General features: G+C 40.7%; 1 pseudogene; it reads right to left on the reverse strand.

Annotated features, from left to right (window-relative positions):
* The window catches only part of LOC129626921 (heterogeneous nuclear ribonucleoprotein U-like protein 1), a 43,897-nt pseudogene extending 21,812 nt beyond the window's left edge, over positions 1–22,085 (reverse strand).
* Positions 22,086–26,089: the final 4,004 nt, after the last annotated feature.

Here is a 26,089-nt window from a genome sequence, read left to right on the forward strand (position 1 = left end):
AGGCCCTTAAATCTATTTCTCACTTCCACTGTATAATCATAAGGGATTTGATTTAGGTCATACCTGAATGGTCTAGTGGTTTTCCCTACTTTCTTCAATTTAAGTCTTTATTTGGCAATAAGGAGTTCATGGTCTGAGCCACCTTCAGCTCCTGGTCTTATTTTTGTTGACTGTATAGAGCTTCTCTATCTTTGGCTGCAAAGAATATAATTAATCTGATTTCGGTGTTGACCATCTGGTGATGTCCATGTGTAGAGTCTTCTCTTGTGTTGTTGGAAGAGGGTGTTTGCTATGACCAGTGCATTTTCTTGGCAAAACTCTATTAGTTTTGCCCTGCTTCATTCCGTATTCCAAGACCAAATTTGCCTGTTCCTCCAGGTGTTTCTTTCTTTTTTTATTTTTTTATTTTTATTTTTAAACTTTACATAATTGTATTAGTTTTGCCAAATATCAAAATGAATCCACCACAGGTATACATGTGTTCCCCATCCTGAACCCTTCTCCCTCCTCCCTCCCCATTCCATCCCTCTTGGTCGTCCCAGTGCACCAGCCCCAAGCATCCAGGTGTTTCTTGATTTCCTACTTTTGCATTCCAGTCCCCTATAATGAAAAGGACATGTTTTTTTGGTGTTAGTTCTAAAAGGTCTTGTAGGTCTTCATAGAACCGTTTAACTTCAGCTTCTTCAGCGTTACTGGTTGGGGCATAGACTTGGATTACTGTGATATTGAATGGTTTGCCTTGGAAACGAACAGAGACCATTCTGTCGTTTTTGAAGTTGCATCCAAGTACTGCATTTTGGACTCTTTTGTTGACCATGATGGCTACTGAATTTCTTCTGAGGGATTCCTGTCTGCAGTAGTACATATAATGGTCATCTGAGTTAAATTCATCCATTCCAGTCCATTTTAGTTCGCTGATTCCTAGAATGCGATGTTCACTCTTGCCATCTCCTGTTTGACCATTTCCAATTTGCCTTGATTCATGGACCTAACATTCCAGGCTCCTATGCAATATTGCTTTTTATAGCATCGGGCTTTACTTCCATCACCAGTCACATCCACAGCTGAGTATTGTTTTTGCTTTGTCTCCATCCCTTCATTCTTTCTAGAGTTATTTCTCCACTGATCTCCAGTAGCATATTGGGCACCTACTGACCTGGGGAGTTGCTCTTTCAGTATCCTATCATTTTGCCTTTTCATACTGTTCATGGGGTTCTCAAGGCAAGAATACGGTGGCTGTGATCAGCGCACTAAGCATGGGCAGCTGCGACCAACCAGCGCACTAAGCACGTCCAAGAGGAGCTACCCCACGTCCGAGGTCAGGGGCAGCGGCTGAGAGTGCCAGGCTGCAATGGCACAGGAATGGCCGAGAAGAGCTACCCAAGTCCGAGGTCAGGGGCCGCGGCCAGGAGGAGCTACCCCACACCTGAGGCCAGGGGCAGCAGCCGGGAGGACCAACCCCATGTCCAAGGAGCGGTGGCTGCACGGGCACAGGAGGGCCTAGAGGAGCTATCCCATGTTGAAGGTCAGGAAGGGCGGTGGTGAGGAGATACCCCTCGTCCAAGGTAATGAGCAGTGACTGTGCTTTGCTGGAGCAGCTGTGAAGAGATACCGCACGCCCAAGGTAAGAGAAACCCAAGTAAGATGGTAGGTGTTGCAAGAGGGCATCAGAGGGCAGACACACTGAAACCATACTCACAGAAAACTAGTCAATCTAATCACACTAGGACCACAGTCTTGTCTAACTCAATGAAACTAAGCCATGCCCGTGGGGCAACCCAAGACAGGCGGGTCATGGTGGCGAGATCTGACAGAATGTGGTCAACTGGAGAAGGGAATGGCAAACCACTTCAGTATTCTTGCCTTGAGAACCCCATGAACAGTATTGCCTGTATTAAGTAGTGATAAATACTTGCAGAACTGCCTGGAGCCAGCGTGAGGAACTCCACCCGTGGCAAAGGTCATGAGGAAGGAGGCTCGGCATACACAAAGGTGGGATCGAGCCCCAGGAGTCCCCTTGGAAATTCTCGAGCATCTACCCCCAAAACCAGAGTCTGCCTACTTTACTACTTTGTGCTCTCACCTACACTTCTGACTTTACGGGGGGCTGTCCCCCCCACCTCTTTCAGAGAAGGAGTTAACTTAGAGCTCTAGTTAATAAAAACTCCTGGGTGTGACAACAGTGTTTCAACCTACAAACTCCTCTGAAGGTTCTCTGGCCTGCCTGACAGGCTTGTCCGGCCACATGTGATTGCTCACAGCCTCCCAACCATGAGAGGCATGAGATGCTTAAACCTTCTAAAAACAGGTTCTTTAGAGAAGTTAGAAAACTATTAGTATAAGTATAGTGGGCTGATTAGAAATTGTATTGGTGAAGGGTTTTTCATTTGTTGAGCCAATATTTGCTGCTAAGTCTCCACATCCCCTGCCCTTACACACATTAATGAATATATAGAAGAAATAAGTATTAACCTTTGATATTAATCACGTTAGATCTTAGGCTAAGCAAATTCTCTCCTTAATTAAAACCCAGTACACCCTCACCCTATAGGAATGTAAATTTATCTGGTACCTTCAGAAGGTGGCGTCTGTTTTAAGAATAATCACCCCTGGGGAAATAAGTGTTCTGGTTGACTGACCGCTGTCACAAGGAGAGGGTCATAAATTGTCAGCAGGCCCCCTGGCCAGAAGATGATGTAACACCCCTAAGACCTCTGTATACTTTTGTATGAAGCACCTGACTTTAATAAAAGTCAGGACTGCTGACCCCACGTGACTTTTGTATAACATCTCAGTGTATAAAAACAGACCCTGGAAAAATAAAAAATGGGATCAGTTCCTCAAAAGACTGGTCTCCTCGTGTCATTCTTTCTTTCACCTTCTGGCTGAATCCTCATCTGGAATGTGGAGGTTCGTCAAGCCTACTAATTTTGCCTGGGCTTCTAAGATCCGACCGGGGAGGCCTCAGTGTCTCCTCTCCTTCGGGAGAACGGAAGGACGCCTGCGGCCTACGTAGATGACGCAAATTTCTTGTCTGAAATTTTATTGGTTTTCTGCGTAAACCAAGTTATTCAGCCTCTTTTCTCCACTGAATTTCCCTGCTGAGCTATCCTCACTTAACCACTCTATAAGCCTCTGCTGCTAAGTCACTTCAGTCGTGCCCGACTCTGTGCGACCCCATAGACAGAAGCCCACCAGGCTGCCCCGTCCCTGGGATTCTCCAGGCAAGAACACTGGAGTGGATTGCCATTTCCTTCTCCAATGCATGAAAGCAAAAAGTGAAAGTGAAGTCGCTCAGTCGTGTCCAACCCTCAGCGACCCCATGGACTGCAGCCTACCAGGCTCCTCCGTCCATGGGATTTTCCAGGCAAGAGTACTGGAGTGGGGTGCCATTGCTATCAGCGTCTAGTTAGTATTTAATCTAGCAGTTGTTTCCTGATCGAAGCTGACACGGTCTCACCTTCGAGTTTCCCTGGATCCGCCAGGGCTGGACCCCGGCACAGAACTGAACTGAATTGATAGCAATTTGGAAAGTATAACATGTGATGTACAGAGTTATGTCCTCTTAAAATTCTATGTTGAAGTCCTAGCCCCCAGTAGTTCAAAATGTTACTGTATTTAGAGACAGGGCCTGAAGTCATGTGGGTTGGCCTTAATGCAACATGACAAGGCATCTTAACAAGAGGAAAAGATAAGACGCTCACAGAGAAAAGACCATGAGAAGACACTGGAAGATTTGGCCATCCTCCAGCAAAGGAGAGAAACCTCAGAAGAAATCAATCCTGCTAATGCTTCAATCTCAGACTTCTAACCTCCAGAATTGTGAGGAGGTGAATTTCTGTTGCTAAAGCCACCTAGTCTGTGGTACTTTGCTATGGCAGCCTAAACTAATATAATCACTCTGGTGATGAGGCCTCTGTATGTACTTTATCAAAGTTCTGCTGAATTACTTGTCTCTCTTGTTCAGCTTTGGCTTCTTTCTGCTAGATCTTTCAGCTCCTGATTTTTCTTTACCAGCCATCCCCAGACCCCCGCCACTTTGTTCTTCCCTTAGGAGATTGCTGTTTCCTGTTTCTACCCATTTACATGATTTCTCTCTCTAGCTTTGTCTTTTACATCTGTCTTGTTTTAGGCCAGCTTGCCCGATTTGGTCTTGTTGTGGTGTTCTGTCAATTTACGTTCCTGTCTGACCAGAGTTAGCAGATGTAGCAAATTAAAAAAAAAAAATTGTTATTCAAAATTCAAATTTACCTTTGTGTCTCGTCCTTTACCTGCCCTCGCAGTCTTAAATGTCCTTGTTTGTGGGATGGTTAATTATGAAGTGGGGAAAAACTTCTGTATGCAGTTTAAAAAATGAACGTTGGAATTTAGAGAAAGGCATTGAGTTCAAATTCTAACATTCCCACTAAGTTTCCAGTAACTTGTAGCTATTCATTCTGTCACTTAGTCTTTCTTCATCTGTGAACCGTTAGCATATTCCGAAGGTGATGGCACCCCACTCCAGTACTCTTGCCTGGAAAATCCCATGGACGGAGGAGCCTGGTAGGCTGCAGTCCATGGGGTCGCAAAGAGTCAGACATGACTGAGTGACTTCACTTTCACTTTTCACTTTCATGCACTGGAGAAGGAAATGGCAATCCACTCCAGTGTTCTTGCCTGGAGAATCCCAGGGACGGCAGAGCCTGGTGGGCTGCCGTCTATGGGGTCACACAGAGTCAGACACGACTGAAGCGACTTAGCAGCAGCAGCAGTCAAACCTAGCTGAGAAAGGGAAGACCCAATCCCATTCTATTTAGAGCTGTCCAGCCAGTTCCTCTAAGTTGTTGGACTCTTTATTATTATTATTATTTTTTCAAATCCTTCATCATGCTTCCTCCAACCAGAACTGAGGCAATGTCAAAGTGCTATTTTGCTTCATTCTCCATCCCATCCCTTCTCCACCCCCACTACCCAATTCTAAGGAGCTTTTTTCCATTCATTCCTTTTGTATGACTCATTGGAAACATCCGCAAGCCATTTACAAACCCCACCCCATAACCCTATCACCACCCCAGCACTGGAGTTTTCTACAAATAATTCTTTTGGAAAAAGAGTCTAAGTTGTTTACCAACTGAGTTCTTCTGTAAATAAACCAGTTTGAGTCTTGCTTATGATCTGCTTTTTTATTCAAAGAGATGAGTTTCGTGGCTCTGCTCAAAGGGATACACAGTTAAGAAGTTTAACAGAGATAGCATGGGACATAAAGCAGTTCCCCTGGCTTGGTAGAGGTGGATTAACTCCCCCGTGTTCCCTTTTAGACAGATGTTCCCTAGGAAACTTGCCAAAACACACGCATGTTCTGTTAGCAGCAAAGAAGTTAAGTAGAAAGCCACTTCCTCCTTTCCCTGAATGCATATTTGAAAATCAGAAACTAAAATTGAATGCATATGTGAAACTTTTTCACAATATGCTAGGTTGGTGGTTCTAATTATTATCATACATACCATATTTGATCTGGTAGAACATGTGAAAATGTTTATATATTTTTACATTATGGTTTAACAACACATATAAACATTTAGGTACAAAAGGATCATAAATTTTGTTAAAGGCATTGAATTACTGTCAAAAGAGAGAAACTTTAACAATTATCCTGTATTTTTACAAAACTTTTGTCACAGAACAAAGTGTTTCCAAAAGTAAAACTGTATGGAGACCCCAAATTGAGGAAGTGAGGCTGAAATTCATCAGATAAATAGAATATATTTCGCTGGCACCCTAGGACTCTGCAAAAACCCGAGAAATGGGGACTAGGGCAGGTTATGAGCTCATCCAGCCCTTGCTCCACCCGTTAAATGTGAAGAAACAGGAATGGAGGGAGAGTGAATTACCCAATGTCACAGCGCAGATGCCTGTCTATGGATTATCCAGGACCTGCTGCGTTCCCAGGCACTTTTCATACATGAATTCTATCTTTACAAAAAACCAACTCTCACTTTATAAACATGGAAACTGGTTCAAGGGTTTTAAGCAGACTTCCCTTTGTTATTTAGCTGATAAAAGGCAAACCCTTTATAAGTTAAAGAAAAAAAAAAGACAGAACGTAGAGCAACCGCTACGGGAAAACCCAGGTCTCAGGGTCAGAGCTTCCTCTGCCTCAGGAGGATAAGAGCAGCTTAGTCTGAGCTTTTCCTCCAAAGAAAAAGTGAGTGGTGTTAACGTTGATTAAACAAGGATACCATTAGACTGAGTGGGGCTCTAATGCTAGGCAGCTTGCACAAGTAAAACCCAAATCCAAGCCTGTAAATGCCACAGGGTTAGGAAACTGAAACCTGGGAATAACCAGTCACAAAGAGCCAACCAGGCTTTAAGCTATAGCCAATCAATAATTTCCTTACTTTGCTTCAGCCTCTTCTCTATAAAGGGCTTCCCTGGTGGCTCAGAGGTAAAGCATCTGTCCACAGTGTGGGATACCTGGGTTCGATCGCTTCTTGCCTGGAAAAACCCATGGATGGAGAAGCCTGGTAGACTACAGTCCATGGGGTCACAAAGAGTTGGATACGACTGAGAGACTTCACTTTTCTTTCTTTCTTCTCTATAAAGTTTCTCCCCAGCTCCAGTTGGTACAGCATTGCTACCACTTATGGTCTGGTGCTGCCTGATTCCAATAGATAACATTTTTAATATGCCTCAATCTATCTTTTAACAGGGTGAAGGGATTTTGTCATTTTATATCTGTGGGTTGTATTAATGGCTAGAAAGATAGCAAGCAATATACAAAGTAATGTTTGAGCAAATTTGTGCATCATCAACTCATAAAATGTCAAAGCCTGACAGCCTTAGAAAGGCATCTAGTCCATTACTTTCATTTTGAAGATGAGGAATCTGAGGTCAACTAGCTGTGTAAGTTGGCATCAGAGCAAGAGTGTTCCAGAAATATTACCCTTCAGCATCCTCACATCTTGAATTCTAGGGCAGAGGAGACGGCCACTATAGCTGGGGTTCTTCCTGCAGTCTGTAAATGTTAGTGTGTCTTCTTGGGCCATGAGTGAAGTGAAAGTCACTCAGTCGTGTCCGACTCTTTGTGACCCCATGGACTATACAGTCCATGGAATTCTCCAGGCCAGAATACTGGAGTGGGTAGCCTTTCCCTTCTCCAAGGGATCTTCCCAACCCAGGGATCAAACCCAGGTCTCCAGCATTGTGGGCAGATTCTTTACCAGCAGTCAATGCAACTAATCTACCGCAAAGATGGAGAAATCTCTCCCAGGATGTTTACACACGTAGAAAACCCAGCCTATTAGGGCAGTTTCTCCTAATCGTTTTTGCTTAATGGAGAGGATCAGTTAATCCAACTCAAACTTCTCCAGCTCAGTGTCAGCTATGTCTTACCTGATTGATGGGGCTGGAGAGCCAACGAGAAGGAGACACTGCAGGCCTCAGTTGTAATGAGCCTTGTGGCTGGAGGGAAGCTAAGATGGCCTAGTCTAAGTCTAGACACACAGATTCAACTTTAAAGGTGGAATAACGAGCCATGGAGAGGGGCAGTTCTAAAAGCTTTGCTCAGGCATCTGATGGCCTCATGATGACTACTGCCCCAGTGCTCCCTTCTGACTTAAACTATTGGAGGTACCCACTGTGGTTTATAGAAAGATGGGAGGAGAGATCCACTTCCTTTCTTCCTCTCTCCTGGTTCTCTAATGCATGTTGAAGTTTGGTGATACCATGGGAGCCACTGTCATGCATTTCTAGCTGTGAAGCAGATCACCATTACTCATTACAACTGCAAAGTAGTTTTTTATAAAATCACATTTTAGAGTGTGTTTCTTAACACCATATGGCTGGGTAATGACAGGATACAGCACAAAGGCAACTGAAACAGAAATCACAGCACTGTTTGGTGACAGAAACAACTTCATTAAATCCACCTTTTCCTTCTATTTCCCACGTCCAGGGCCATGTAGGGCAGGAATTAGTGTCAGAGTTCAGGAAAGGACAAGATTTCTACGGATTTCACAGGGGATGGGTCATGTGCAAAAAAGAGGTAGGGGGTACATCCAGGACTTCCTGTTCTTTATATCATGCTCATAACAAATAACGTTCCCTCATTCCTCTCTTTAGTTTCGTTGCTCCTCAGGCTCTCACTCCCAGTGGCCTTATACTTTAATTCTCTTCCTATTAAAATGCATCCAGGTGGGAAAGCTAACTAAAAACAAGACATGAGAAACTGTCTCAGAAGACGACTCACTGAATCCCCAAATGCACCCCAAATTATTAATAGGTTTATTTACACTATTTTTTAAAGCATTTATTGAGTACCTACTGAGCGCAAGTGGTGACTAAGTGCTCACTAAGAGCTGTGCAAAATACCAAAGCGTCACAGAGGCTAGTAACTAAAGAAGGCACTGAATGTTGATCAGAAGTGGTGGGTCTGTGGCATGCTTTGATTCTAGTAGGAGTCTCCTGGAGAAGAAAAGGGCAACTTATTCCAGTATTCCTGCCTGAGGAATCCCATGGACGAGAAACCTGGCAGGCTACAGTCTACAGGGTCACAAAAGACTCGGACAAGGCTTAGCAACTAAACAACAACAGGAAGTCTGGCTCAGCCAGAAATCACAGCGCTGTTGATTGGAGGTTTTTGCCATGGACTGGTGGTGCCTTGGTAGGTATCTCACAGAAGCCTTCCAGCAGCTTGCAGAAGAGAAAATAGTCTCTCCCAATTTACAAATTGGGAGACTGAGCCTCAGAAGAGTTAGATCATTTTTGAAAAGGCACATAGCTAAAAGAGGTATAACCAGGTTATCTGACTCCCAAGTCCTATCTCACAACTTAAATTTTAATGTACATGCCACAGTTCTGGACTTCTGGGCAAGATAGTGAGTTGAGTACAGTCATTTAATTATTAATGTCTTATAATAAAAGAGTATTTGAAAGCAGATGGAGGAGACCCAGGAGGATATCACTGACAGCCCTTAACTCAGAGAGGCAGTGGCTAGAAGTGAGGAGAGATCAAGCACTGTAGAATGGGAAATGCTCTCGACCAGAGGCGAGTTCACCTACAATGACTGCCCAGTGTTCTGACTTCAACTCCCTTTCCACCCCAGTCTACAGAATACCAGAGGTAGCCAAATAAAACTATGGTGGGTTGTTTCTTTTTTAATCCTTTTTATTTGAAAATAAAAGAATTAGACAGAGACCCACATCAGTCTCAATTCCAAACTTACTTTAAGTCAATCCTTAGTTACCACGGACTTCCCCATGCAAGGATAAGCAGAAAGAAATCACCATGCTTTTGAAAATTATACAACAATTAAAAAAAAAAAGTCCTGAGATAACCATAAGTGCCGTACTATATTTCTAAATTTTTTAATTTGGACCTTCCTATACAAACTATACAGTAAATCAAATAAAATACAGTATTAAGCCATAAATAAAAAATATCTCAGATAAAATTCATTATGTGAAAGATGATTTTCAATTAAAATTATAATGTAGTCTTTCTATGATATACTGGATACAACTGAGAGTGGATTTAGTGGAGGACAGATTAAATATTTCCATATAGAGTTCTGAGGAACAAGGTAAAGAAATCAATATCTTGATGAGAAGCAAGATCAGATCCAGTGGATATAGGACATGTATTTAAGATGTTCATCACTGTGTCCAGACACCTAATATTTCAGACATCCAAGGGAGTCAGAAAATATAGCCTTTAAGTATTTTCTGAACAATATTTGAACATGCCCTCTAAGAAGTTGACACTAATCAAAATAAGAAATTCAAATTGTGCCCACAATTAGCAATACTATACAGTATACTTAAAATTTACTAAGAAGGTAGATTTTATGATTAGCATTCATAAAATAAAAGTAAAATAAAATAAGTGAAGAAGGCAATTCAAGCCTGTTAGGATATCTATTATCAAAAAGAGAAAAGATAATGAATGCTGTTGAAAATGTGAAGAGAAAACAAAGCAAAACCTTGTATATTGTTGGTAAGAATGTAAAGTGGTGTAGCCACTATGGAAATCAGTATGGAGTTTCCTCAAGAAACTAAAAAAAAAAGAACTATCATATCATCCAGCAATCCCACTTCTGAGTATACATCCAAAGAAAAGGAAATCATTATCCTGAAGGAACATTTGTACTAGTATCTCAGATTTAGTGGTTTTATGGTTTTAGTTGCTAAGTCGAGTCCCACTCTTGTCACCTCTTAGACTGTAGTCTGTCAGGCTCCTCTGCCCATGGGATTCTCCAGACAAGAATATTGGAGTGGGTTGCCATTTCCTTCTCCAGGGGATCTTCCCCACCCAGGAATCAAACCCAGGTCTCCTGCATTGCAGGCAGTTTCTTTACTGACTGAGCTTCAAGGGAAGCCCTGATGTCATATTTATATATACATTATAGATATATATGTATATTTTCATTTATATTTATAATTATATACAAAGGAAATTATGTCATTTCTTATAACATGGATGAACCTGGAGGTCATTATGCTAAGAAAAATAAGCCAGAAAGAAAGACAAAAATCACATGGTATCACTTATGTGAAATCTTTAAAAATAGAAAGTTGAAAAGAAGAAAAGAATAGAGAAGTGGCTACTAGAGTTTGCACGTGGGTGTTTGCTCAGTTGTGTCCCACTCTTTGTGACATCATAGACTCTAGCCTGCCAGGCTCCTCTGTCCATGGAATTTTTGAGGCAAGAATACTGCAGTGGGTTGCCATTTCCTCCTCCAGGGGTCTTCCCGGCCCAGGGATCAGACCCGCATCTCCTGCATTGGCAGGCAGATTCTTTACTGCTGTGTCACCTGGGAAGCCACTTGAGTTGGGGAGTAGGACAAACAGGGAGAGGTTGATAAAGGGTACAAACTTTAAGTTATAAAATAAATAAGATCTGAGGTGCTAACTTTATTATAGTTGATAACAATATTCTATAATCAAAATTTGCTGAGAGTAGAATGTGCTCATTCTCACACACACACAAAAGGTAAAATTATGAAATGATAAACATGTTAACTAATTTGATGGGGAGAATTCTTAATGTGTATATATATCAAATCATCACATTGTATGCTTTAAATATCTTACAGTTTTGTCAATGATACCCCAATAAAGCTGGAAAAAAAAGAGAACAGGAGGGAACTTTTGGAGGTGATGAGGCGATGAGTATGCTTATGATATAGATTGTGGTGATGGTTCATGGATATTATATATACTTATCTCCAAACTCATCAAGCTGTGAATACTTAAAATATGCTTTTTGTCAATTATACCTCAACAAAGTAGTTAAAAAAAAAAAACTCAAGAATGGATAACTATAGATCTAGAGAAGGGAAGTGAACAATGAGATAGGTTAAAATGTATCTACATAATTTCTAGAATGGATATAAAACTTAAGATAAATGCAAAAGTCATCTTTGAAGACTAGATGCATACTGTAATGAATAGCAATAATATTTAAGTAAAATTTTACGTGTTATACAAAGAAATATGTGTTTGGGGATATGTACATATTTATATATCCAAAAATCTATTTCAGGCAGACCTGAGTTAAAATCTTAGTTTTATCTTTCAGTTTTGTGTAATCTTGGACAAGTATCTTTCTAGCATCTACACACATACATTGACACCCTAAGTGTACATACAGCATACATGCAATAGGACAATCCAACAAAATATTTAAAATAATTTCATCTAGTTGCCAGAACTATGTGATTTTTGCTTATTTCCACTATCTATTTTCTTGCCTTCCTCAAATTTGTAAAGTAAGTATTGGGTTGGCCAAAAAGTTTCTTGGATTTTCTGTAACATCTGACAGAAAAAAAAAAAACATTTTGTTTTGGGTTCTGTTCAAAACCCATTTGAACTTTTTGGCCAACCCAGTATTTATTACTTCAGCGATCACAAAATAATTAAATACAAGAAAAGAGATACTAAAATTTAAAACGATAGTTTTAGTTAAGGATCTTTCCTTCTGAAAATCAAATTTTGTGCACAATTAGGAACCTGGCTTGTTTCAGTCGAACCTGCATTGGAAAGCTTATTAATCACACATGCCATTCTACACATCTTGGAAACTCAAAGTAACACCTTTAGCGTTACTGACGCTTTTGAGTGTGCTGTTAATTATTGACATCATTGAAAGGTGGTAGAGAATGTCTGCTGAGAACACGTGTGGGGGTCAGACTGTCATGGGTCCATCTCCTGCTCAGTCCTCACTCATTCCCAGCCTTTAACCAGGTTAAGATATTTAAAGCATGCAATGTGATGATTTGATATATGTACACATTGTGAAAGAATTCTCTGGGCCTCACCCTTCTAACCTGTGGACTAAGAATAATAGGATTGTTAATATTAATATCATAGCTCGACTCTGAGACAGAAGTCAGACATGACTGATGAGGATTCTGAAGTCTGGGGAAGCTGCAGGTCAGTCTTCAAAGGCAGAACTGACCGACTCCTGAGCGCTGCCTCATTCCCCTTGATTCCTCCTTGGTCCTGAAAAGCCAGTTCTGAGACTGGCTCCTGCTGAGTTTTGTTATTCCCATTCTTCTGCCTGGGCTGAAACTGTATTTGGTGCTTCAGTCTTCACAGCAAAATTCTTTCACTATTTAAAAATCACTTATTTTGGAATATTTGAAGTTCTATCCTCAAAATTTGCAGCTACCATATTCTGCCCACTCTAAGTTTCTGTTCAGTTTAACTCTTGTGTGAAAGCAAAAGTGAAAGTGACATCGCTTAGCCCTGTCCAACTCTTTGCGACCCCACAGACTGACTGTAGCCCACCAGGCTCCTCCGTCCATGGGATTTTCCAGGCAAGAGTACTGGAGTGGGTTGCCATTTCCTTCTCCAGAGGATCTTCCCGACCCAGGGATTGAACCCAGGTCTCCAGCATTGTACACAGATGCTTTACCATCTGAGCTACCAGGGAAGTCAACTCTTGTGTATTAGCGATCAAATGGGAAAAGATAAGCATGTGATTTCCATTCTAACTCTGACAATATATGTTATGCAGACATTATAGCCAAGACTGCTCAAGCTTCTTTCAAATAGTATACTCTCTGTGGAGATAAATTATCTGCGGAGATAAATATAGAGCAATGGTAGGTACATCACTGTTATTGTGCTGAGACACCTTTGGCTTTGTTTTGCACTCATCATCATGAGAATTTTCATTCTATTGTTTTTCTACTTGGCTCTCCTATTCTTTTGTTTTCTGTCCTTCTTGCCTGAATTGAAGCAAGTCATCCAAGCTATCATTTGGAGGTAATTAATTTGGACAGCAAGTATAAACCTAGCATTTGGGGGCTAACTTGAAGCTCAGTTAACTCACCAGATGAATTATTTCATTTTTAAGTAGCTACTCTTCCAAAGATCCATTAATAAGAGGTGTTTAACCTCTGGTCCCACATCTGACTCAGTCCCAGGAGATCACCAACTTTCCTGAATGCATCAATAGAATATTTTGGTGTAAATTTTCATTTATCTGTCACTAAGGCAATTGCTTTATCAATTTACCTTCTTTTTTTTTTTTTTTTTTTTTGAGGTCAATGAACTGAAAAGAGCTCCCAAACCAGAACAAAACAGGGAAAGACATTTAATTCTTCTCATATCAGAAACTAGAAAATGCTATGAACTTGTTCATTGAGTAATTATAAGATATATACATACTGTATTTCAAAAGCACACATTTTATATCCAGGGTATACCTGACCAGTTCCCAAAATACGCTCCCTCTGAGAAACATGCATCCTTTAGAATACTGCTCACAAAATGCAATTACAGCCATTATACCAATACTCCTGAAAAACAATGAAATTTGAAATCAGCAACTAAACAGTCATCAAGGACATGCTCACGTGAACACCACATTTCCACATCTGAAACAGATGTGCTGTTGTTTGAGGCTCAGTTCCTGGGGCCCTTTTTGTACTGGGAAGTGTCACCCAGATGCTGCTGCCTGGAAGGCCTCCACTGACTTGCGTATCTGTTTAAGGTGATAGGACATGACCTCGCTCCTCAGTTCAGAGAGGTGGCACAAATTAGCAGAAAATGCAATTTCACAGCATGGCGGCCACTGATCCCTGCTTTCACCTTGGTAATAAACTGAATCATGTTGTTTGACTGAAGACTGTACTCGTGTGCCCCATTTATTTCAGTCATGCTCTACTGACATATGGTTAGTCAAATGGACAGAAGCTAACCTCAACCTCTCCATCCTCCAGAAACACTTAAGTCTGCTTCACCTGACTTCACATCAGCACATATGTGCCCTACACACCTCTGTTAATGACCACTAATCATAATTTTCAGAAAAGAAAATTGCTGAATCTGATGGGTTTAAAGCAGGTAAGGATGAAAACCAAGAATTTCACAAGATTTTTTTTTTAATGTTTTATTAGTCAAGACTGCCAAATGGGGAATGTATCAAAGGTAATGCTACTACAAAGAAGAAAAGCACTTTTCTTCTCCAAACATATGTTTCACAGATGAGTCCTGTTCTCAGTTTTGAGTGGTGTTTCATGTGGCAGTCTGATTCTCTTCTTTGGCCTACAGCCCAAACATCTCTGATGATACTTTCCCTGTCTTCCCAGACTTAGATTCAGACACTGAGACATTAAACTGAACACAAAGTATTTACACGGGACTGAGTCTTCATGCAGTTAACTCAAATGACATATCTGTCCAAAGAAAAAGTAAAGCAAACGTCGTTTTTGGCTAGTGGGAAAAACATTTGAAGAAAGTTGTATGCTTTTTTTCCCTGCAAATATTCTTTCCTTTTCATTTTGAAAAGTGAATAAGGTGAGAAAGGAAATGCAAAGAATGGAAAGAGATTAAGAATTTTTGAAAGTTGGCAGAACAAATATGAAAATTCAAAAATGGCGTTGATATATAGAGAAAGAAATGTCACAGTAAGAGTGGTTAATGTTAACAGATATTTTAAAGGTGCATATGCATTAATGCTAATTCCATTGAAAAAGATGCAACCATTTCTGGGAGATGAAAAGGTTAAAGTTAGCTTCTATGTGTTCTGTTCACCATATGTCAGTGGTTTGAGACTAAAATAATCACTGCAGTGCTTCCTCCACTCAGAATGAGCGAGACAGCAGAAGAAAAAAAGGAGCAAATTTTGCTCTTTCATGAGTTTTTATGATTCCTTAGCAAGCTTGACCTATTCTTGATGACTTTAAATCCTATTTTTTTAGTTTCTTCTCAATATTCATCAACTCCACTCAGTTATTGATGAAACTGACCTTATAATTCTAAACCCATTTTTTTTTTAGGCCTTATAATCCTTTGAGTAACAAATGAGACCTCACACACATTTGTACCAAAATTTCATTAATTCACAATCTCTATCTACTTCAAGAGAGCTACAGTTCTTTCAGCTTCTCCCCTGTTCTACCACACCTCCTGTTGGCCGTGGCAGGTCTTACCGGTTCATGAACAAGCCCACGTGCATGGCAGCCGTGTGCTCTGTGACAGTCACCAACATTACAAGTTGTTCTAAATACAAACATTAGGTGTTTCATGGAATTGAAAGGTCAAGATAAGTATATATATATATATATATATATATATATATATATATATATGTATATATATATATATATATATATACAAGATATAAATATACAAAGGAAAACATCTGAAAATTGGTTTCATGAATATTAGCTCTTTACCTGCTTTACAATTTGGGCCAGGCTACATGGAGATCTGGAAGGAATTTTAGAAATAAACTCCTAGAATGAAATACAGTGTGCTGTGAATTCCACCATTCTGAGGCCTAATGAGAAGGGCTTCCCAAGACCTCTTGAAGTACTTAATTTGCGCCTCCTGCAGTTGGAACATTTACAGTGGACTCATGTCACATTTTGCCTGTTCAATATAAAGGTAGACAGGCTGGCTGGCTGCTCCAAGGTTGAGATGTGTTGCAGAGCCAGAAGTGGCCTGTATCCCTACGATTTGTTGAGGCAAAGTTTTCAAGACCACGTGAGATAGGGACGCTGTGTCCAAGAGGAATATTTAAAGGCCCAAACAGGCCTCAGCACAGAGTAACTGAAATTTGGCCAAACTGGGAGCAAGATGGTACAAGGGAAAGGAAAGCTTTATTATATTTCTTCTCTGTCCTCTTTCCGTATCACCTCTCACCTCCTCGCCCCAACCTTCCCTCATGAAAAATCAACAGCCATCAAGCAAGGGACAAGTTGATCCAAAAAAAGAGGGAAGAAACTGACCACACTGTCCTCTTCCAGGGGTGACTGCTCACTATGACAGCCCCTCCTAGTTGTGGGATGAGAAGGAAGACATGCACTGGAGTGGAGGACCTGGACATTCTAATTTCTGAGTTGAGACTTTTCTGATTTAAATATACTAGAAAGTGCCTGGCCTGAGAGTCATGGTAATGCCAGATTTTCATCCAATCATGGAAAACTAACACCAGTAATTAAAGACAAAAGGAGAATGAGAGTACAAAATAATGTTGCTTTATGAAAACAATCCATGAATACTGTGTGTTCAATATCCAGATAAAGTTGTCACAAATCCAAGATGACAAGAGGGGAAAGTCTCATACCTACAGTTATATCTGACTGGACCCTTGTTTTCCTTCTTGACTTTTCAATTCCATGAAACACCTAATGTTTGTAATTAGAACAACTTCTGTAATGTTTCTAATCTGATTGAGGCCTAAAAACCTGTGTTTCTAACAAGCTCCCAGGTGACGTCAGACATGCTGGCATCTAGCTTATATTTTTTTGCATATTTCTAATAGCAAGGCTCTGGACAACATCTGTCCCATCCTTATAGTATAATCAGAACCCCTCAAAATAAAGTATTGGATGGCCTCATGTGAAGCAACGAAATAAAGAACACATCATAGTAGACAGGGATCTCTGCCATCTACTTCCTTATGCCATGCTTCTTCACTGCTGTTACTCCAGTCATGTGTCATAACCCATTCAGGTGTCAAGTGACCTATCCGTATCAAAACCTGGCACTGGGTTCACCAGTCACACTTCCCAACTTATTCTGTGATCCCATTATTACTGTAATAACAAAGTCAGACAAAATACCATAAGAAAAGATAACTAGAATTCAACATATATGTAAAAATCCTTAATAATATATTAGTAGATACAATCCATTGAGATATAATCAAGGTTATTTAGCCTAACCAGTTAGGATTTAATTTCCATTATTCTAGGAGAGGGATCAAAAGAGATCTTGCTGTGATTTATGTCAAAGAGCATTCTGCCTAGGTTTTCCACTAAGAATTTTTTGCCGTCTGGTTAGTTCTTTAATCCATTTTGAGGGTGTGTGTGTGTGTGTGGTATTAGGGTGTGTCCTAATTTCATTTTTTTGCAAGTACCTGTACAGTTTTCCCAGCAACACTTATTGAAGAGACGGTCTTTTCTCTATTGTATATTCTTGCCTCCTGTGTCATAGATTAGGTGACCATAGGTGCCCAAGCTTATCTCTGGACTTTATATCCTGTTCTGTTGATTTATATTTGTGTTTTTGTGCCAGTAGCATGCTGTATTACAGTAGCTTTGTAATATTGCCTCAAGTCAGGGAGCCTGATTGCTCCAGCTCTGTTTTTCATTCTTAAGATTGTTTAGACTATGGAAGGTCCTTTGTGTCTTCACACAAACTGTAATATTTTTTTGTTCTAATTCTGGGATAATGCCATTGGTAACTTGATATGCATTGCATCAAATGTGTAAGTTACTTTGGGTAGCCTAATCATGTTCACAATATTGATTCTTCTGATCCAAGAATATGGTAAATCTCTCCATCTGTAGGTGTCATCTTTGATATCTTTCATCAATATCTTATAGTTTTCTGAGTACAAAATTTTGCCTCCTTAGGTAGGTTTATTTCTAGGTATTTTATTCTTTTGTTGCAATGGTAAATGATAATGTTTCCTAAATTTCTCTTTCTGATCCTTCATTGTTAACATATAGGAATGGAAAAGATTTCTGTGTATTAACTTTGCATCCTGAAAATTTACCAAATCCTTTGATGAGCTCTAGTAATTTTCTGGTAGCATCTTCAGGATTCTTATGTACAGTATCATCAGTTCAGTTCAGTCACTCAGTCATGTCCAACTCATTGTGACCTCATGGACTGCAGCACACCAGGTTTCCCTGTCCATCATCAACTCCTGGAGGCTACTCAAACTCATGCCCATTGCGTCGGTGATGCCATCCAACCATGTCATCCTCTGTCATCCCCTTCTCCTCCCACCTTCAATCTTTCCCAGCATCAGGGTCTTTTCAAATGAGTCAGTTCTTCCCATCAGGTGGCCAAAGTGTTGGAGTTTCAGCTTCAGCATCAGTCCTTCCAATGAATATTCAGGACTGATTTCCTTTAGGATGGACTGGTTGGATCTCCTTGCAGTCCAAGGGACTCTCAAGAGTCTTCTCCAACACCACAGTTCAAAAGTATCAATTCTTCAGCACTCAACTTTCTTTATAGTACAACTCTCACATCCATACATACATACAATATCATGTCATCTGCAAATAGTGACAATTTTACTTCTTTTCTGATTTGGATTCCTTGTATTTCTTTTTCTTCTCTGATTGCTGTGGTTAAGAATTCCAAAACTATGTTGAATAATAGTGGAAAGAATGAACATCCTGGTCTTATTTCTGAGCTTAGAAGAAATTTTTTTCAGCTTTTCACCATCGAGAATGATGTTTGCTGTGGGTTTGTTGTATATGATCTTTATTATGTTGAGTTAAGTTCCTTCTATGCCTGTTTTCTGGAGAAATCATAAATCTGTTTTAATCATAAAATGGTGTTAAATTTGTCAAGATATTTTTCTGCATCTATTAAGATGATCATATAGATTTGATTCTTTAATTTGTTGATATGGTGTATCACATTGATTGATTTGAATATATTGAAGAATCCTTGCATCCCTGGGATAAATCCCATTTGATCATGGTGTATGATCCTTTTAATGTGTTGTTGTATTCTGTTTCCTAGTATTTCATTGAGGATTTTTGTGTATATGTTCACTAGTGATATTGGCCTATAATTTTCTTTTTCTGTGATGTCTTTGTCTGATTTTGCTATCAGGGTGATGGTAGCCTCATAGCAAGAAGTTGAGAGGATTCCTTCATCTGAAAATTTTTGGAAGGGTTTGTAAAGGGTAAAAGATTGAAGGCAAAAGGAGAAGGGAACAGCAGAAGATGAGATGGTTAGATTAAATCACTGACTCAATTGACATGAATCTGAGCAAGCATAGGTAAATCGTGACAGACAGGGGAGTCTGGTGTGCTTCAGTCCATGGGGTCTCAAAGAGTTGAACATGGCTTGGAGACTGAACAATTACAACAAAAGATTTATCAATTTTGTTTGTCTTCTCAAAGAACTAGCTTTTAGTTTCGTTCATCTTTACTATTGTTTTGTCTCTATTTCATTTATTTCTGCTCTGATTTTTATGATTATGTCCCTTCTATTAACTTTGGGTTTGCTTATTCTTTTTTGTCTACTTGCTTTACATATAAGGTTAGTTTGTTTACTTGAGATTTTTCTTGTTCTTTGAGATAAGATTACATCGCTATAAACTTCCCTCTTAGAACTGATTTTGCTGCATCCCATAGATTTGGGGTCATCACGTTTTCACTTAAGTTTTATAGGTATTTTTTAATATTTTCTCTTTCATTTATTCAATAATCCATGTGTTTATGCTTTTTAGGTTTTTCCTTGTAATTGATTTCTGATTTCTTATGAGATTTCTGAAGAACACTCTTGAGAGTCCTGTGGACTGCAAGGAGATCAAATGAGTCAAACCTAAAGGAAATCAAATCCTGAATATTCACTAGAAGGACTGTTGCTGAAGCTGAAGCTCCAACACTTTGGCCACCTGATGCGAAGAGCCAACTCATGGGAAAAGACCCTGATGCTGGGAAAGATTGAAGACAAAAGGAGAAAGGGGTGGCAGGGGATGAGATGGCTAGATAGCATCACTGACTCAATGGATATAAATCTGAGCAAGTTCTGGGAGATAGTAGAGGAAGGGGATCCGGGCTTGTTAGAGTCCATGAGATCACAGAGTTGAACATTGAAAAGCAAGTGTACTCTGCTGCTTTCAGATGGAATGTCCTATAAATATCAATTAAAGTCGTCTTGTAAATATGTGTCATTTAAAGCTTGTGCTTCCATCTTAATTTTCTTTCTGGATGGGTTATCCATTGCTGTAAGTAGGGTGTTTAATTTCCCCCACTGTTATTGTATTACTGTCAATTTCCCCTTTTATGGCTATTGGCATTTGCCTTACACTCTGAGATGTTCGTATGTTGGGTGCATAAATATTTACAATTGTTTTATCCTCTTTGATTGATCCTTTGATCATTATGTAGTGTCCTTCTTTGTCCCTTGTAACAGTCTTTATTTTAAGGTCTATTTTTTCTGATGTGGGTATTGCTATTCCATCTTTCTTTTGATTCCCTTTTTTACGAAGTATCTTTTTCCATCTCATGACTTTCAGTCTGTATGTGTTCCTAGGTTTGAAGTGACAGCATATATATAGGTCTTGTTTTCATATCCACCCAGCCTGTATATGTCTTTTGGTTGGTGCACTTAATCCATTTACATTTAAGGTGATTATCAATATGTATGTTCCTATTGCCATTTTCTTCTTTGCTTTAGCCTTATTTTTGTAGGCCTTTTTCTTCCCTTAGTCTTTTGTATTCTTCTCTTGTGTTTCTCACGTAGGGAAGTTCTTTTAGCATTTGTTGTAAAGTTGGTTTGTAGTGCTGAATTCTCTTATCTTTTGTTTGTCTATGAAGCTTTAGATTTTTCCATCAAATCTAAGTGACAGTCTCACTGGGTTGAGTATTTTTGGTTGTAGGCTTTTCCCTTTCATCATTTTAAATATATCCTGCTAGTCCCTGCTGGCCTGCAGAGTTTCTGCTGAAAAATCAGCTGATAACCCTATAGATATTCCCTTGTGTTTCTTGTTGTTTTTATTTTACTGCTTTTAATATTTTTATTGGTATTTAATTTTTGTTAGTTTGATTGTTATGTGACTTGATGTGTTTCTCCTTGGGTTTATACTGTATGGGACTCTCTGTTCTTCCTGGAGTTGAGTGACTATTTCCTTCCCCAATGTTAGGGAATTTGTTGACTATAGTCTCTCCAAATGTTTTTTCAGGCCATCTCTTTTTCTTCTTCTGGGAGTAGAATAATTTGAATATTGATGCATGTAAGATTATCCCAGAGGTCTCTGAGACTGTCCTCATTCCTTTTTATTCTTCTTTTCTTTATTCTGTTCATGACATTGATTTCCACCATTTTGTCTTCCAAGTAATTTATCTATTCTTCTGCCTCAGTTATTCTGCTATTGATTTCCTCTAGTGAATTTTTTCACTTCAGTTATTGTCTTGTTCATCTCCATTTGTTTGTTCTTTAGTACTTCTGGGTTTTTAAAAAACTTTTCGTGTGTCTTCTTGATCCATGCCTCTATTCTTTTTCTGAGGCCTTGGATCATCTTTACTATCATTACTCTGAATTATTTTTCAGGTAGATTGCCTATCTCCCCTTCATTCAGTTGTTCTTATAGCTTTCTATCTGGCTTCTTCATCTTCAAATTTGTTGTCATCTCATTTTATCAAGCTTATTGTGTTTGTGGTCTCCTTTTCACAGGCTGCAGGATCATATTTCCTCTTGTTTCTGGTGTCTGACCCCAAAAGTAAGGTCACTCCAGAGGCTTGGGTCATTATCCCATTGATAGGGGGTTTGATTGGTGTGGTGAGCAGAGCCGGTCATGGGTGTTGAATAGGGCCTCTCCTTTGCTCTGTGTCACTGCCCTGTTAGGGGAAGTATCTGCTCCGCAGTTGTTGGAGTAGAGGCTCCACATCTTTTTCTTAGCTAAGATTCTCATCCACAGTGCAAGGTAGGGGGGAAAGGAGCACTCCCACCTGGACAGAAGCCACTGAGTATTTCTCCTCTAGAGGGTTCATCTGTAAATGTGCTCTGCTGTGTCTCCTTTGCTTATTGGGCTCACAAAGTACACTGCTGTTGGCACCGCTCTCAGTCCGCCTTAGCTTGGCGTATGCCTGCAATTGGACCTGGTGACTCTCAGGCATTGTTGTCTCTCGGAGACCAGCACAGCTTCACTGAGGTCAGGCCCTAGACCTGAAGTAGTCTTGCCCCTGGACACATTGTGGGAGCTATGGAGGCAGTTCAGACTCTGGTCTGGCTCAACTCCCAGGTGTACATACCCACAGAGCCCCCAGCTGCCAAAGTCAGACCACTCCCGGCTGTAAGACCACTTGTCTTTTCAGGTGTTTCGCAAGTGCCAGATTTAGGAAACCATTAGTAGAGGTTTAACTCCACAGTCATGCAACTGTGAGGAGAGATTTTAACTCTTCTTTATTCGTTACATAGTCCTTGGGTCTCAGGTGTGGCTTCAACCCCTCATCTGGGCAAATTTTCTGGTGGGTGGTGGGTAGCCATCTATACCACCCCAGGACAGCATGGCAGGTCCAGACACCCCAGTGGTGAATTTCCTAGTAGCAAGTGTTATTTGCATCTCCTGGGATAACAGGGCAGGCTCTAACACCCACTGATGGATTTCCTAGTAGCAAGAGATTTCAGTGCACTCCTGGGACAGCAGGACTGGTCTTGTAGTCCTCTGGCAGAATCTGCTGGTGGGCAAAGCTGTCTGCACCCTCCTAGGACAGTGGGACAGGTCCTGACATTCACTGGCAGATTTCCTAGTATCAATGCATTTAATGTGAAGAGGTATCTTTGCCTTCCTGAGACAGTGAGGCAGGACATGGCACCCACCGAGAGATTTCCTAGTGAAAGGAGCACTCCCAGGACAGCAGGACAAGTTTCAGCACCCCCTGGAGGATTTCCTAGTTGCAGAAGCTATCTGTGCCCTCCTGGAACAGTCTGCAGGTCCTGGGGACCTCTGGTGGAATTCCTAGAGACTGGATCTGTCTGCACCTTCCTGATCAGCAGGGATGGAGTCTTCCCTGCTGGGGAAGATCCTGGTGTCTTCCCAAGGATCTGGAAGGGGCAGTCAGTTCCCGCCATTGGAGCCCAAGGCGGTGGTGGCAACCCTCAGCCTTCCCCAGAGCTCCTGTAGGCAGTGTCCTGTTGCACTGAGTGCTCCCAGGGAAAGAAATTCTTACGGTGTTCCCCACCCCCTCCCCTGTGTAAGCCTCCCAATAATGGTGTCTTGCGTCTCTCAGGCTTCTTCCTAAAAACCTGATCTCTCCAAACTGATCTCTCAAGACCTGATCTCTCCACGCTGCTTCTGCACCCAACCCTGGTCCTCTCCCTGGGACTAAGCTTTAGGAGTCAGATTCGGCACTCAACTCTTGCCCTCACCAACCGAGATGTATCTCAGGTTGAAAAGTGCATGGAAGAGGTGCCAGCCCTCTGGGCAGGTTATTCTCCATCTTGCCTTCCACAGACTCGTTGCTGCTCTCCCTTCTTAAGCTCCCAAACCGTACCCGCCTCAATCCAACATGATCTCTCTGCTAGTGAGGAGACTTCCCAAGGTGTGGGAAACTCCTCCTTCACAATTCTTTCCCCAGGGTGCTGATCCCACCCTGACCCCTTCTTTTTCTCTTCTGAAAAGACAGCTGAGGTCTTCTGTCAGGGCTCAGCAGCTGTTTTTCTGTAAATCTTTCCAATTGTTGATGTATTTTCAATATTTCTGTGGAGAGAGGTGAACTCTGCTTCCTACTCCTCTACCATCTTGATCCTGACTCCCTCATTAAACATCATTTTTTATATCATAGATCCCATAATAAGCATAAAGAAGAGGTGAGTACTGTATACAGCTCCTGCATGTCCCCACTGAGCATCTTGTGCTACTCTGTCACAGTATCACACTATGTTGTTTAAGGTCATTAAGGATGGAGCTGTGTCATATTTGATATACTGCCTCCAGCATTGAGTGTAAATTCTATAAAGGACAAGTAGTGATACCCAGCAGTTAATGAGAATGTACCATGTGCCAGACAAGTCCTAAGTAATATGTATGCATTATCCTACTTAATCATCACAATCATCTTATGAGGTAGACACTATCACATCAGATTTTTAAATCAGAGATTGATAAATTTCTTCTGTGAAGGACAAGACAACAAATATTTTAAGATTTGCGGGTATCAAGTGTCCTGTTTAGATACCCACTCTGCTCTTGTTGTGTAGAGCAGCAGAGATATGTATATGAATAAGCATGCCCCATTCCAGTAAAACTATTTACAAAAACAGGAAGTGGGCTGAATTTGGTCCATGAGACTTAGTGTGTCAACCAGTGTTTAGATGATACACTAATGGTTAGTGTGATTAAATAATTTGCTCAAGGTCACACAGCTCTCTAAAGGCAAATCTCTGAGACTTGTCAGATTCCCAAACTCCTTTTCCTAACTGCTATTCTAATTACTGCACAAGTCAATGGGACTCCTTGCCTTGTTGTTGTTGTTCAGTCTGTAAGACGGCTCTTTGTGACCCTATGGACTGCATCACACCAGATTCTACTATCCTCCACTGTCTCTCAGAGTTTGCTCAGATTCATGTCCATTGGATTTATAATGCTATCTAACTAACCATCTTTCTTTGTGGTCCAAATCTCACATCCATACATGACTACTGGAAAAGTCAGCTTTGACTATATGGACCTTTGTTGGCCAAGTAATGTCTCTCCTTTTTAATACACTGTCTAGGTTTGTCATAGCTTTTCTTCCAAGGATCAAGAATCTTTTATTTTCAGGGCTGCAGTCACCATCTGCAGTGATTTTGGAGCCCAAGAGAATAAAATCTCTCACTGTTTCCATTGCTTTTCCATTTCTTGAATCTTGAGTTTCAAGCTAGTTTTTTTTAACTCTCCTCTTCCACCCTCATCAAGAGGCTCTTTATTTCCTCTTCACTTTTTTCCATTAGACTGATATCATAGGCATATCTGAGGTTGTTGATATTTCTCCCAGCAATATTGATTCCAGCTTGTGATTCATCCATCCTAGCATTCTATATGATGTACTCCACATATAAGCTAAATAAGTAGGATGACAATAAACTCCTTTTCCAATTTTGAACCAGTTGGGTGTTCCATGTCTTGACCTGTATACGTGTTTCTCAGGAGACAGGTAAGGTGATGTGGTATTCTCATCTCTTTAAGAATTTTCCACAGTTTGTTGTGATCCTCCAGTCAAAGCCTTTAGTGTAGTCAATGAAGCAGAAGTTAATGTTTTTCTGGAATTCTTTTGCTCTTCATGATCCAATGAATGTTGGCAATTTAATCTCTGTTCCTCTGCCTTTTCTAAGTGCCACTTGTATATGTGGAAGTTCTCAGTTTACGTACTGCTGAAGACTTGCTTGAAGGATTTTGAGCAAAACCTTGCTAGCATGTGAAATGAATACAATTTTATGGTAGCTTGAACATCCTTTGGCATTATCCTTCTTTGGGATTGGAATGAAAACTGACATTTTCCAGTCCTGTGGCCACTGCTGAGTTTTCTAAATTTGCTGGAATATTGAGTGCAGCACTTTAATAGCATCATCTATTAGGATTTTAAATAGCTCTGCTGGGATTCAATTACCTCCACTAGCTTTGTTCATAGTAATGCTTCCTTGGGCCTTCACAGGTAGCATGGTGGTGAAGAATCCTCCTGCCAATGCAGGAGACACAAGAGACGTGGGTTTGATTCTTGGGTCAGGAAGATCCTCTGGAGCATGAAATGAACACCTTGGCAACCTACGCTAGTACTCTTGCCTGGAAATTTTCATGGACAGAAGAGACTGGTGGGCTACAGTCCATGAGGTCACAAAGAGTTGGACACGACTGAGCAACTGAACACACTCACACACATTGTTTCCCAAAGCCCACTTGACTTCAAACTCCAGAATATCTGTCTCTCAGTGAGTGACCACACCATCGTGGTTATCCAGGTCATTAAAACCCCTTTTGTTTAGTTCATCTGTGTCACCTCTTGTCACCTCTCCTTAATCTCTTCTGCTTCTGTTATGTCCTTGCCTTTTCTGTCCTTTATTGTGCCCATCCTTGCATGAAATGTGGGAGACCTGAGTTCAGTCACTGTGTTGGGAGATCCCCTGGAGAAGGGAAAGGCTACCC

This window comes from Bubalus kerabau, chromosome 14 (assembly GCF_029407905.1).
Source record: "Bubalus kerabau isolate K-KA32 ecotype Philippines breed swamp buffalo chromosome 14, PCC_UOA_SB_1v2, whole genome shotgun sequence".
NCBI classification, from domain to species: Eukaryota; Metazoa; Chordata; class Mammalia; order Artiodactyla; family Bovidae; genus Bubalus; species Bubalus kerabau.